The sequence below is a fragment of the Eurosta solidaginis genome, chromosome 3 (assembly GCF_040869045.1).
Source record: "Eurosta solidaginis isolate ZX-2024a chromosome 3, ASM4086904v1, whole genome shotgun sequence".
NCBI lineage: Eukaryota > Metazoa > Arthropoda > Insecta > Diptera > Tephritidae > Eurosta > Eurosta solidaginis.
In genome coordinates this window covers 261876114-261888178 of record NC_090321.1, presented here as the reverse complement: position 1 = coordinate 261888178, position 12065 = coordinate 261876114, and the positions used below count along the sequence as shown (strand labels likewise).

General features: G+C 34.5%; 1 protein-coding gene across 16 annotated transcripts in view; it reads right to left on the bottom strand.

Annotated features, from left to right (window-relative positions):
- Window positions 1–12065, bottom strand: part of nemy (no extended memory) — a 142841-nt gene that overhangs the window by 49969 nt on the left and 80807 nt on the right. For 2 of the 16 annotated variants that reach the window (XM_067776183.1, XM_067776187.1), the window contains exon 1: window positions 6235–6475. The exons of 8 other annotated variants lie outside the window; for them this stretch is intronic. The gene's annotated coding sequence lies outside the window, so the exon portion shown is untranslated. Of the gene's footprint in view, window positions 1–6234; window positions 6487–12065 lie in introns of those variants that run through there. 6 more of the 16 variants (XM_067776184.1, XM_067776194.1, XM_067776188.1 and 3 more) reach the window with 6 other exon arrangements.

The window sequence follows — 12065 nt, the reverse complement described above, 5'->3', positions numbered from 1 at the left end:
TAGGTAAATGAAGAAAAAGTACAGAATAAGGTACAAGGTGTTCCAGAAAACATCACTTCAGTTGTAGACACAGTTTATATACTAAAGGAAGAGTTTTAGAATTTAAACAGGTGAAAATATACATGGCTAGGGAAATCAAGGCCAGGTTCTCCTGCAGGAGATTATTGAGGTCATACAATGAACCTAATTTTGTTAGCGCTTTCGCGAAAAGTATAAGCTCAAATTACATAAGGCCTTGTGTAACAACGATCGGTCGGCTGGCTTATAAAGGCCTCTTACCACACATAGAGTTGATCTGCTGCGCAGTAATAGCATATGTGTATAACCCAGAGATCCTTCTGTTGGGAAAACTTCCTCAATTCCTCTACATTATCAACAATATGCAACAAAGTAGAAATTCAAAAACCGAAGGTAATCCAGAAAATACTAAATAATTTTATATACACTAAATTACCGAATATCCAATCAAATACCATCCAAATTGGACAGATCGCCAGAGAGAAAGAAGAAAGCAACAACAGCGCTGTTCTCTTGCAAGAGAACAACTGTTTTACTTTCGAAGCAATCCACTGAAGCTATGTATCCAACACAACTCTATTCAAAATCAATGTCCCTTATGCAAAATGTCCCATTGAGCTTGAATCTCCACATAAGCGGCCCTTTTCAATTCAATTTCAATTCAATTCCAATTTCAATTTATTAATTATTTAAGATACATTAGCGCATTAAGATTTAGTCTTTTATTGCACAGTACAACCAACAGACTTAGACTGGTTCGATCCTGATGAAGGCACGCAAATATTATGCATTATTTGTGATGAAGGAAAAGCCATGGCACGCAGCGCAGTCAATATGCTAATTGCAGTCGCTAAGATTCACGGGAAAGTTGGACGAGGTGTTTTGAAAATGCGCGTAAAAGGGCTTATAATATTCCAGCGCCAGTCATATCTTTCGTAAGAAGCGACTAGAATCCACAAACCTAAAACGTCCAACGTGGTCATCTCAAATCAATTACGACATAGTCGGTATAGTACCTTAATGTGCTAGTTTTCAGAAAGTACCGATCAATATCCGCAAAATATTCCAAAACTCTTGGAGAGTGGCTTTATTGTTCCAAGAGGAAGAAGGAAGGTTACGACGTCCCACATGCTCCAAAAATATGACTTGATGGGTGTACCTCTGTATTAATAAATAATATTGTGCCCGGTTAACATACTTCTTTAAAGCTTTTAAACGAGAGTAAAAATGTCGCTAGCACGGGAATTAACTCTAACAATTGTCATTACAGACACATATGTATTGAGAAAGAGAACCGTGTTCAACACTTGTTTTTTTAATATCCGGCTGGCAACTATCAGATAGTTAGAAAATCGTTGGGCTTGGTTCTACGATCAAAACGAACTTCGGCGATGACCTGATTATCAGTAATTTGATTTCGTTTGTACTCACTACGTAAACAAATTTCGATAATACTAAAAACTGCTGCTGAAACAACAAGGACAACGACAGCACAAGAGATAAAACAATAGCTGAAAGGACACATTTTGTGCAGTAGGAAAAGAGTCTACCAATATAGAAAATGCCGATTTGTACGACAACATCTATGGAGAATGTGAAAGCGAGTAGCCCAGAACTGCCAGCAGTAGAAGTTCAAGCTCGTTAAGGCTATAAGCAAGAGATAACAAAAAAATTAATTTAAAACGTAACAACTAGAGCATTTGTCATATTCGCTATACCATTTTCAGGGCCTGAGATCTCCAACTATAATATGAAGATAGAAATAAAATGATAAAAAATTTTCCAAATATTTATTTGCTTCGCAAGATTTTCCAATGCTAAGCCTACTTCGTATACTTCTGGGATGCCGAAAAAGGGGACTTTCGGGGAAAAGCGGCGTTGAGAGGTCTTAATTTGAGTAATAAGATGACCGAATATTTTTAGGCAGCCTCAAAGCATGCTCTTTGGCTGAAATCACCAGCTGTTCGTTGATTTACAAAACACGATGCAGTCTCTAATAGGGAAGATGATTGGGTGTCAATTTTGGTGGTATACGAAATATTGCGGCAATTTTTAACTCAGTTGTTGACTTTTTGTTTTAGTTGGCGCTTTTTCAGCTCAAAATTTGCTCTGGACTGCTGCCGTTTTGCAAAGAAGATGAACTTACAGGTATGGAAGGGAAACTGCATATCTGATAAGCTTGCAAGACAGTGTGTGGCCAAAAAGGTGTTTCTTAGTAGAAAAGTTACCTAAATGTAATCCGAAATGTTCTCCAGTCGCACTATTCCTTAAAAGCTAGGATGTGTCTAACTTGTAACTATCATAGTAAGGATATAGTATCTAGATGTTCTATTGCGCTTTTTCTGAAGTATTCCATAAACCGCAAAGGCCACCTGGAAAGAATAATCAATAACAGGACTCTGCTGTAAATACCCGCTATATGTAAGTGGAGTCAGAATCTCTGCTATATTGTTCAACTCTTGGATAACTAGGGCTAATATGTAAAACGAGTTGTAACAAATGTGTGATTTGTATTTTGTCTGTTGTGACAAGTAAGCATATTTAGTTTTTTGACGATCGGTCATGATCGATTTGATGATCGATCATTTTTATTTCGGTGCGAAAATCGTTGTTCTTCTTCGTTTCGATCTGCCATCTCTAAAACGAACATGACTACCTATTGAAACACCTTGTACATAACTGTTTAAATATTTGCATGCACTGAAATTCTAAATTACTCAAACAAAACGTTAAAACAAAATGAACAAATAATAAAATTAATACTTCTACGAAAAGTGACTGTAAAGAGAGAAGAAAGTTGTTCGGAAACTAAAATTTCAACAAGACAACCGATGCCAATAATAATGCGACCGTGATCTTGTGAGGGAGATAATAAAACAATATTGCGGCGCCTGTGTTCATGGAAGCATCTGTTTGTATGTATCTGTGCATGTGTCGAGATAAAAGTGTTTACATTTTGCGGTGAGATTAGCTTTTTGATTGTGACAAAATTAAAATTTTGTTTACGAAGAAGTAATACCTTGCGATAGGCTAAAAAAACAGAAACTCGGTATGGCAATTGTGAAAGTGAAGGGGGCTCTAGAATATTGTACTACTTCGATGAGTCACACTGTTGACAATTTTTAATTTTGTATGCCATCAATGCTCTTGGAGATTTTTTTTTATGAAAAAATAGGACATTCAAAAATGAGACATTTCCAATAAATTGATGAAGTTATTTAAATTAAATTAAATTAAATTAAAGCCAAACAACAAACAAATTATTTGTTGAGATTATTTAACTGTATCGCTAGAACTACACACCGACAACAATTAGCATGCTAGAAGGGAATTAATATCTATAGTTTGTTATACAGTTTGATTTGAGTGTGTGATATAGCAAAGCCAATATAATTCAAATCATTCGTTCAAATTTTCGGCATGACAGAAAAATACTCGTTCAATATTGGGAGCCAAAAGGAGCCAATGAGATGTTGCTGTGAGCCAAATAGAGCCACAGCGGAATTGTTTAGCAACATAAATGTCTGCAGCGCAAACATTTGCCGAAGAATATATACATACATATTTTTGATTGTGACACTCATTCTGTTATATGAAGTCTCACTTGGACGGTCTGGATGAAGGCGAGAGTATAAACCTCCCCTGAAGGAAAAGAAGCGAGTTAACTAATAATAATAGGATGGTGACAAACAAGTCAAAAAAAATAGTGCGCATTATTTTTTGACTTTTTTCTTTGAAAAAAGCTCACTATTTTTCCATGCAGATGTACGAAAAAAGGTCAGAGTTGGTAACTACTTCATGACATGACAACCAAAAAGTAGATACCGGTGGTTACTTCTAGGACTTGACATCTACCCATTAGCTTTCGTTTTTAAAGTTAATTAAAAGTAAGTTATTTTGGGTATTCTAACTGGTTCGTTTTTGATTATTGTAATTTTTTTCAGTAGGGTTTTGGAAAGCAGCATTAGCAGAATTTTGGTTGCTCTTTTCGTGAGATAATGCGTACGTTGTAAATGCAGTTAGAAGGAAGACTTGATGAAGTGTCTTATTTATGAATTTTCGACCTCTGGTAGAAAGATCTACTGTGCTTGATTGCGACTATTTTGCATGATTCGATCTTTCGATGTTGAATCATAATTTTCTTCACAACTCAATATCAAAAAATACACCAAAAGGAGTGACATAGATAGAGAACGCTTGGTTCTTTTAGAAAAAAAAAGGAAGAAAAAGTTGCACGACTATTTCAACTTGCGATGCCACATGTATACGGGGGGAGCCACATGGTGATCTTGTAAAAAACGCTTCCTTTCTCCTCTTTGTCTCCCTAGACTTTTTTCGTCTTATATTATTGGGAATTTCCGCCGTCTAGATAGATGACACAGCAATGCGACATTTATGCCCAAGGCATACAGTACCGACTATCAGAAGGGTAATGTTTTTACTCCCGCGCAATTATAATTGCCTCTAAACTACAGAGCTGGAAACAAATCTTTAGGTCCCTTGTTGGGAGTAGCGGTGTAAATAAAATGAAAGATTGGGTTTACGGTCATTAAGAGAGAGAAGGTAACGATAGGGCCGATGAATTGGCAAAGAAGGGTGCAGCACTCTTTGCATCGAAGGTAGAGGTCCCAATCCGTTAGGGAGAAACCAAAAGAAGACAAAAGTTGCAAATGATCTTTAAAGCAGGAAAGGTGTGGACAAAAGTACAGGGCTACAAAATTTCTGAGAAGATTGCAAACCTTACGGTTTCGGCTGACAGTGTTAAAGAGAGAATACTTAAGGCTCACCGTGGGCATACTAACAGAACACTGGCTTCTGGCATCACATGCTTGCAAGATAGGCTCGTCAATAACAGCAGATGTAGGAAGAAACTGTTGAGCACGTTCCTTGTTCATGTCCAGGTCAAGGTTCCAGGTATTAGAGGCGGCACAATGCCAGGCAGCAACTAAGCCAGGACCTATTATTTGCCAAGGTTGTTATTCTATAATATAAGTGCTGGCACATGACTGGGATTCTTCCGTTTGGTCGTCAAAAAAATTATTCTTGCAACACTATGGACACATTCAGTCTATGTGAGGTCTATATTGACCGGCCAGTTTAACTTCACCTTAGTCTACAATGAAGAAGAATAAAAACAGCAAAAAAAAACTAATAATTAAAATAATTCCAGTGACTGTGATGAGGTGAGGTTTCCTGGCGGAAAGGTACAGCCGTTAAATGAATACACATATATACATACATAAATCACTTTTTTGTCAGTATTCCCGATTCGGTAATGATTTTAAACTTTTATTTTATGTGGTTATTTTTAAATATGTGCTCTTTTTATACTCAGCGTGCTTTGATTTTGTTTTTTTAAATGGGCGTGGCACGGCCCACTTGTGATAAAATCAATTTTACAAATATTATAAATCATAAAGCAAAATTTTTTGAACCTATCATAACAAAATTCGGCAGCGAGGTTGCCTTTATTATAAGGAATGTTTTGAAGAAAAATTAACGAAATCGGTTAAGGACTACGCCCAATTTTATATAAAATTTTTTTAATAAGCTATATCTTTGCAAAAAAGAGCTTTATATCAATGGTATTTCATTTCGCTAGTGGATTTATAACAATAAATAAGAAAAACTTCAAATTTAAAAAATGGGCATGGCACCGCCCCTTTTATGGCTAAGCAATTTTCTATGTTTCGGGAGCCATAACTCGAAGAAAAATTAATATATCGTAGTGAAATTGTGTACACATATTTTCCTTTTAGCAGAAAATATTTCTAGTAAAAATGGACGGGATCGGTTAAAGACCACGGCAACTTAGATATAAAACAAATTTAAAAGGGTGGTAGACTAGAATAATAAACTATAACTTAGCAAAAAATAGTTTTGAATCAATGATATTTCACTTATCAAGTTTTATCACGTGTTATGTAGAAAAGTAATTTATCTGAAATGAAATGTACAATTGAAGCTCACGCTGAGTATATAATGTTCGGTTACACCCTAACTTAGACACCTTTACTTGTTTTTTTAAAACTAAATATTTTATCTGCTTTTGCTTGGTCTCCCAGCGTAAAATAGCAACAGCGTCCTAATTTAAGTTCACTTTCGTTTGAAACAAATCGTTGTGGTTATACGCAGATTGTTTAAATTTTGCAAAAAAAAATTTCAGTTTTATTTTTAGTTAGAACGTAAACAGCGTTGCTTAATTTATACATTTACTTATATTTCCTTGAATTTTGTTTTGTTTAAATTTTTTTTTTTTTGTATATTTTATTATTAGTTTTTGTTTTTATACTCAAACACAAATCTTCCAATTTGTCACACTACATTTAACACATTGTAAGTGCCAATAATTCATACACATAAAACAAACCAAATTCAATCAAAAACAATTGTTCACTAGTTCACTACTACGTACTACGCTGGCATTACCCGATCTATGCGAATATCAAACATCGACTAATATTGAAAAACATCGTCGTCGCCTCACCAATTCATAAGTCTCGATATTCGCTGGCAATCGCTTTTGTTTTTATTTTACGCTTTTTTTGTTTTCATTGTTGATGCTGAATTTGTTGCCGGCTACAGTTTGATCGTACAGATGTATACAGCAATTTATTTTGTATTGTTATTGTTTTTGTTGCTTTTAACAAACTAAGTACTTATCAATTCTCTGATTACTGTTTTTTTTTTTTGTTTTTGTTGTGAGTGGCATAACATAACGGCGCTTTTCTCTATGTTTTTTACAGTTTGATCTCACTCACTGTTAAGTAAATCGTGCTCTTGAGTGCGCATATATATTTTTACAGTTATTCGCCTCGTTGTCAGATAAAGCTTCTATATGTATGAGGGTTTTTAACGGTATATGCCTTTTATAATCCTATGCTATTTGAAACGGATATTTAAGCCAATCTTCACTTTGGCATCTCAGTAGTGTTCCCGACCTTGACGTTGTAGGCCTTTATTTTCTCAAGCCGCATATATACAACCGTTACGCCCTCAACTAATGCAGGCTATTTTGAGTTAATGAGATCTCTTTCATGTATGCTATGTTTGTAGTCCTTAAAACAAATCTGCCAAAGGTGCAGTAAAATACTGCTCATAGCTATTATGAGTTTCAGCTTTGCACAACATATTTTCAGCTGTTTATTACTTGGGGGATGTTGACAATCCTTCATAGGCCGATATATGCGAACTACCTTCCAATCTTGTGTCGGTATATTCAGGTTTTGAATACAGCAGATGTAGCAGCGCCCAATATCGACTTTATAACGCATGTGATCCGTACTTTCGTATTGTAAAGATCAGCAATCTGTCCACCACCTCAAAATGCGCTGGCGCTCAGCCCAGAACTCTAGGTTTCACAAGGTTGCTATAATCCTATCATCCTATCAACTCAACCCCAATGTACCTTCCTGCTGAATCGAAGCGGTTTAATCTACTACTATAGGACTTCGAAGCTTATTTTCTACGTATCTCTATATTTCTATAGACGGTCCGCCTCGTAATATCCTGATTTTAGTATTACTGCTTCGCACGTTATTCATCCTCCAGGGAAAATTCCAAGTCACAGCATTACCCTCCCTTGACTTCTATGAGAAATCCGGAGTCTTTACGTTGAAAACTGAATAAATGAATGCAAGGCGCGATATACCTCCTAGGAGAATTTAGGCCGAACTTCTCTTCCAATTTTCTGAAAATTGGCGGAAGCGAACCTACATGTTTAAACCTACATGTTTAGGCAGATGAGTTTTGACAGAAAATATTTTCATGGCAGAAATACACTCGGAGTATTTGCTAAATCACTGCCGAGGGGCAACCCCGCCTAGCAATACTTGTTTCTAGTTGGAAAAACTTGTTTATACATTTTTGATGTTTCTTTGCCCGGGACTTGAATTGATTTTTGGCGAACATTTGCGCGAACTGGCAAACACCACCATACACGACGGAAAAGGTCGCAGAAACATGGCATAACGGGAATGTTCGCGGAAATGTTCGTTTCGTGTATTTGGCGCTTAACAAACACTCCGATGGCAAATCTATAACTTTTCGATAGCAACTGAATAACAAATTGCGATAGCACGTCGGTGGCAAATTGGTAAAAACCAGTTAGAACATCGATCACTTTTCTATAGTATCGTTTACTTTTTGATACCATATCGATCACTTTCGATAAATAGTTGATAACTTTCCTATGAGAAATTAATAACTATTTCGAAGGCAAACAGATACCTTTATGATAACACCCCAATAACAAAATAATGACAGACCGCTAACAAATTGGTAACAATCCGATAACAAATGTATAATTTTATAACAAATCGGTAGTAGTTCGATAACAATTCAATATCTCATCTTAAAAGGTTGTATCTCATCGATAACATTTATTATCGGTAGTAGTTTATAACACTTCAATAACAAATTGATAAATCGAAATGGATAACACGACCATATTCCATCGATAACAAACCGATAAGGAAACGTCAAGAAGTTGGAAATAAAGACCTCGCAATAACGCAATAATACAAGAACAAATAAAATATACATAATAAAAAACATTAAAAAAAATAATAATAAAAAAAAATAAATAAAAAAAACAAAAAATAAATCAACTAAAATAAAAAAATGGGGAAAAAAAAAACAATAAAAAAAATGAAATAAAGTATAATAATAAAAAAATTTAATTAAATAAACAAAAAAGAAAGAAATTAACATAACTAATTAAAATTTTGTTTTGTAACCAAATAACGGTGTAAAAAGAACTAAGTTATAAAATAAGAGTAAAATAAAATAAAGTAAATTTTCATTATTTTTTAATATTGAGTTTATTTCATTTTGCTTTGTTTTATTATAACTGATTTAAATTTTTTAAATTTTTGTTTCTAGTTGTAGCATACATTTTTTTGAGATCGCTAGTTCGAATCGCACTCAAGGCCTAACAATAATTATTTTATCATTGTTATTGTTATGATAAATTTTTTCTTAAATGAAAAAAATTTTTAAATTAGAATAGAAGAAAGAAAAAATTTAGACAACTGCCAAAGCTCGTTACATAGATCCATTTCGGGAACTGCTAAATTCCTTCATCGACAATGTTTAGGAGCCGCTGCTATAAGCATTCAGCTATCACAACCAATCAGTGTCAATAAATATGATACTATGGCATCATTGCCATGAAACAAGTTCAATTTTCACATTGGATCTGCAACAGATGTCGCAGCGATGTGAAAATCAATTGGTAAGAACCAGGATAGAAGTAGAAACACTGAAGGCAATATTTTAAATATTTCGATCCATACGCCACCTATCGGAGTTTTTTTCTTATTATTGCATTGTCATCGGGTTCTGAACTATATTCCAAGTATCAAGTTTGTAGCTTATCGAGAAGTTATTAAATTTTAATTACAAAATTCTTAAACAACGGCCAGGCGGCCGGTCGGCCGGTCGCTACACAGAGTCAAGCTAAATAAAACCGTTTAATAATTATTGTTGGGTCTTGAGCTAGATTCGTACCGCGATCTTACAAATCAGTAGGCCGATATTACAACAAAAATTTTAGTGCCTACACTTGCGATTACATTCTGTATACCCCCTTACCGAGACACCTTGCGGCGCTAATATTAAACTGTAACAGGTACTGTTACCTTATTAGAGCTAAACGCCATATCTCAGAAATTGTTTGAAAACGCCACCTGTCAATTGACATAGGCAATGTTTTCAACAAATTCTGAGATATACAATTCTTCCAAAGTTACACTGAGATAGGCTGACTGTCTGATGTTATACTGTGAAGTATGAAGATACTTTTTATACCTTTCATGAACATGAAATGGTATATTAACTTTGGTCCGATGTTTGCAACGTTGAGAAATATAGAAGATAGACTCACCATTAAGTATACCGAATTGATCAGGGCGACGAACTGAGTTGATATAGCCATGTCAGTCTGTCCGTCCGTCTATCTGTTTGAACGCAAACTAGTCCCTCAAATTTTGAGATATCTCAATAAAATTTGACACAAGGATGTATTTTTGTATTATATTGGACATTTTTCGGATCCGGTAGTATTTTGGTCATTCCTGCCGCAATTTAGAAAGTATAAACGTGAAACTCGGTGATATATATTCTAATATGTCATAGAAGATATCCTGAAAAAATCACTTTGATCGGAGCTATACATAGCATATATCCCATACAACCGATCGTTCAGATAGAAAGATTTTTGACAATTTATCTCTTAATCTCCAATATAAAAACGTTAAACTTGGTGATATTTATTTTAATATATCATAGAAGATTTCCTGAAAAAATCACTTTGATCGGAGCTATATGTATATAGTATATACCTATCCCATACAACCGATCGTTCAGGTAGAATGATTTTTGGCCATTTTTCTCTTAGTTTCCAATATAAAAACTTGAAACTTGGTGATATATATTCTAATATATCATAGAAGATTTCCTGTAAAAATCATTTCGATCGGAGCTATATATTATATCTATCCCATACACCCGATCGTTCAGATAAGGGGGTTTTTTGCCATTTTTTATTTTATATTTATCTTAAAAATCGTTTAGGTATGTACATCTGTTCACTATATATTTCTTATCTTATACGTCCGATTATTTGGAGATTATGAACGGGATAAGATTATTGTTCAGCCTCATTCATGAAAGGTATGAAGTCTTCGGACAGTCCCGTCCTTACTGGTTTTTAATTATTTTGTTGACGTAAGAAATTCGTTTTCAATTTTACACCTGCTAAATTGATCTAAATAATAAATATGAAAAAACTTATGTTTACTATCACATTAAAGGCAGTGTAATATCCCACAAAAACTGTGCCAGCAAATCACAGTTTACTTAAGTAAACTCAAGAAAATAATATTAGCTTATTATCTAACCTCTTTACTCTAATAATTTGACTTTAATATAGAACACAGCTGTGTGACCTCAAAACAAAGGTACAAAAAAAAAAACTGGACAAGAATATTATACGTAAGATTGTATGTAATAACTAATAATTCTCATTCATAAATACATACATACAAACATATTAAAAGTAACAAAAATAGAACACGTAATTTGGCCTCAAAGCTAACAAAGTTGGTTAATAGTTTGAACACGCAAATAACTGTTGAATCCGTCTTTGCTTGAAGGAGTGTATGACCGTGGCCTTACCTATTCTTCATTGCCTTAAACTGCACTAGGACAATAAATAAATTTGATGTGTTGCGCAGCCAGTTGGGTGACTAAATGCTAGCTCGTAAGAAGAAAAAAAAAACTATAATAATTTGAGTAAAATATAACGAAGTGCATAAATAAAAATAAAAACTAGCCAAGTTGAGCGTGCTCTAATGGCAGCTGTGAGTCATATTGAGTCCCTAAGTAGGAGTGTTTAATAAACACTATACTGAGCTGGCCCACAGTGCATGGTGCACTAACACACATACATGTGTATGTATTCCATTCTAAACGTTTACAGTTTGCTTTTACAAAAACTTTTCGTACAGATACTACATACATACATACAAATTTGAAGTTTTATTAATTTGGTATATTCCGGCTCCTCCAAACTATAAATGCGTGCGACAATTTTATGTTCAGCTTATTAATATAAACAGCCTTAAATTAAGTGAATGTGCGTGAGTGAATAATTACGTTAAGCTATAAATGTATCTAGGCAAAACATTCACACGTACAAATATAGCAAAAAGGAGGTTAGACGAAATAATTTTCGGCATGTCACTCATACGCCATGGCATGCAAATTACAGCCTAATAAAATGACATTAAATATTTGGCATAAATGAATTGTTGGGCGGCAAATAAATGAATGTTAAGGATGTTTTTTTAGCGGTAGTGAATTAAGGGATAGTTTGTTGACATATATATATTTCCGACGCCGGGGTAAAACCTAAGTAAAGTAAAATCAAAAAACACCATTAAACTCAACATCAAAACGTCGTTTTAAGAAGTGATTGAAAATGCTATATTACACTGGAGCTCCGCTCCAAAGCACGACGTGGCAGAGCATAAGAAATGGTATCA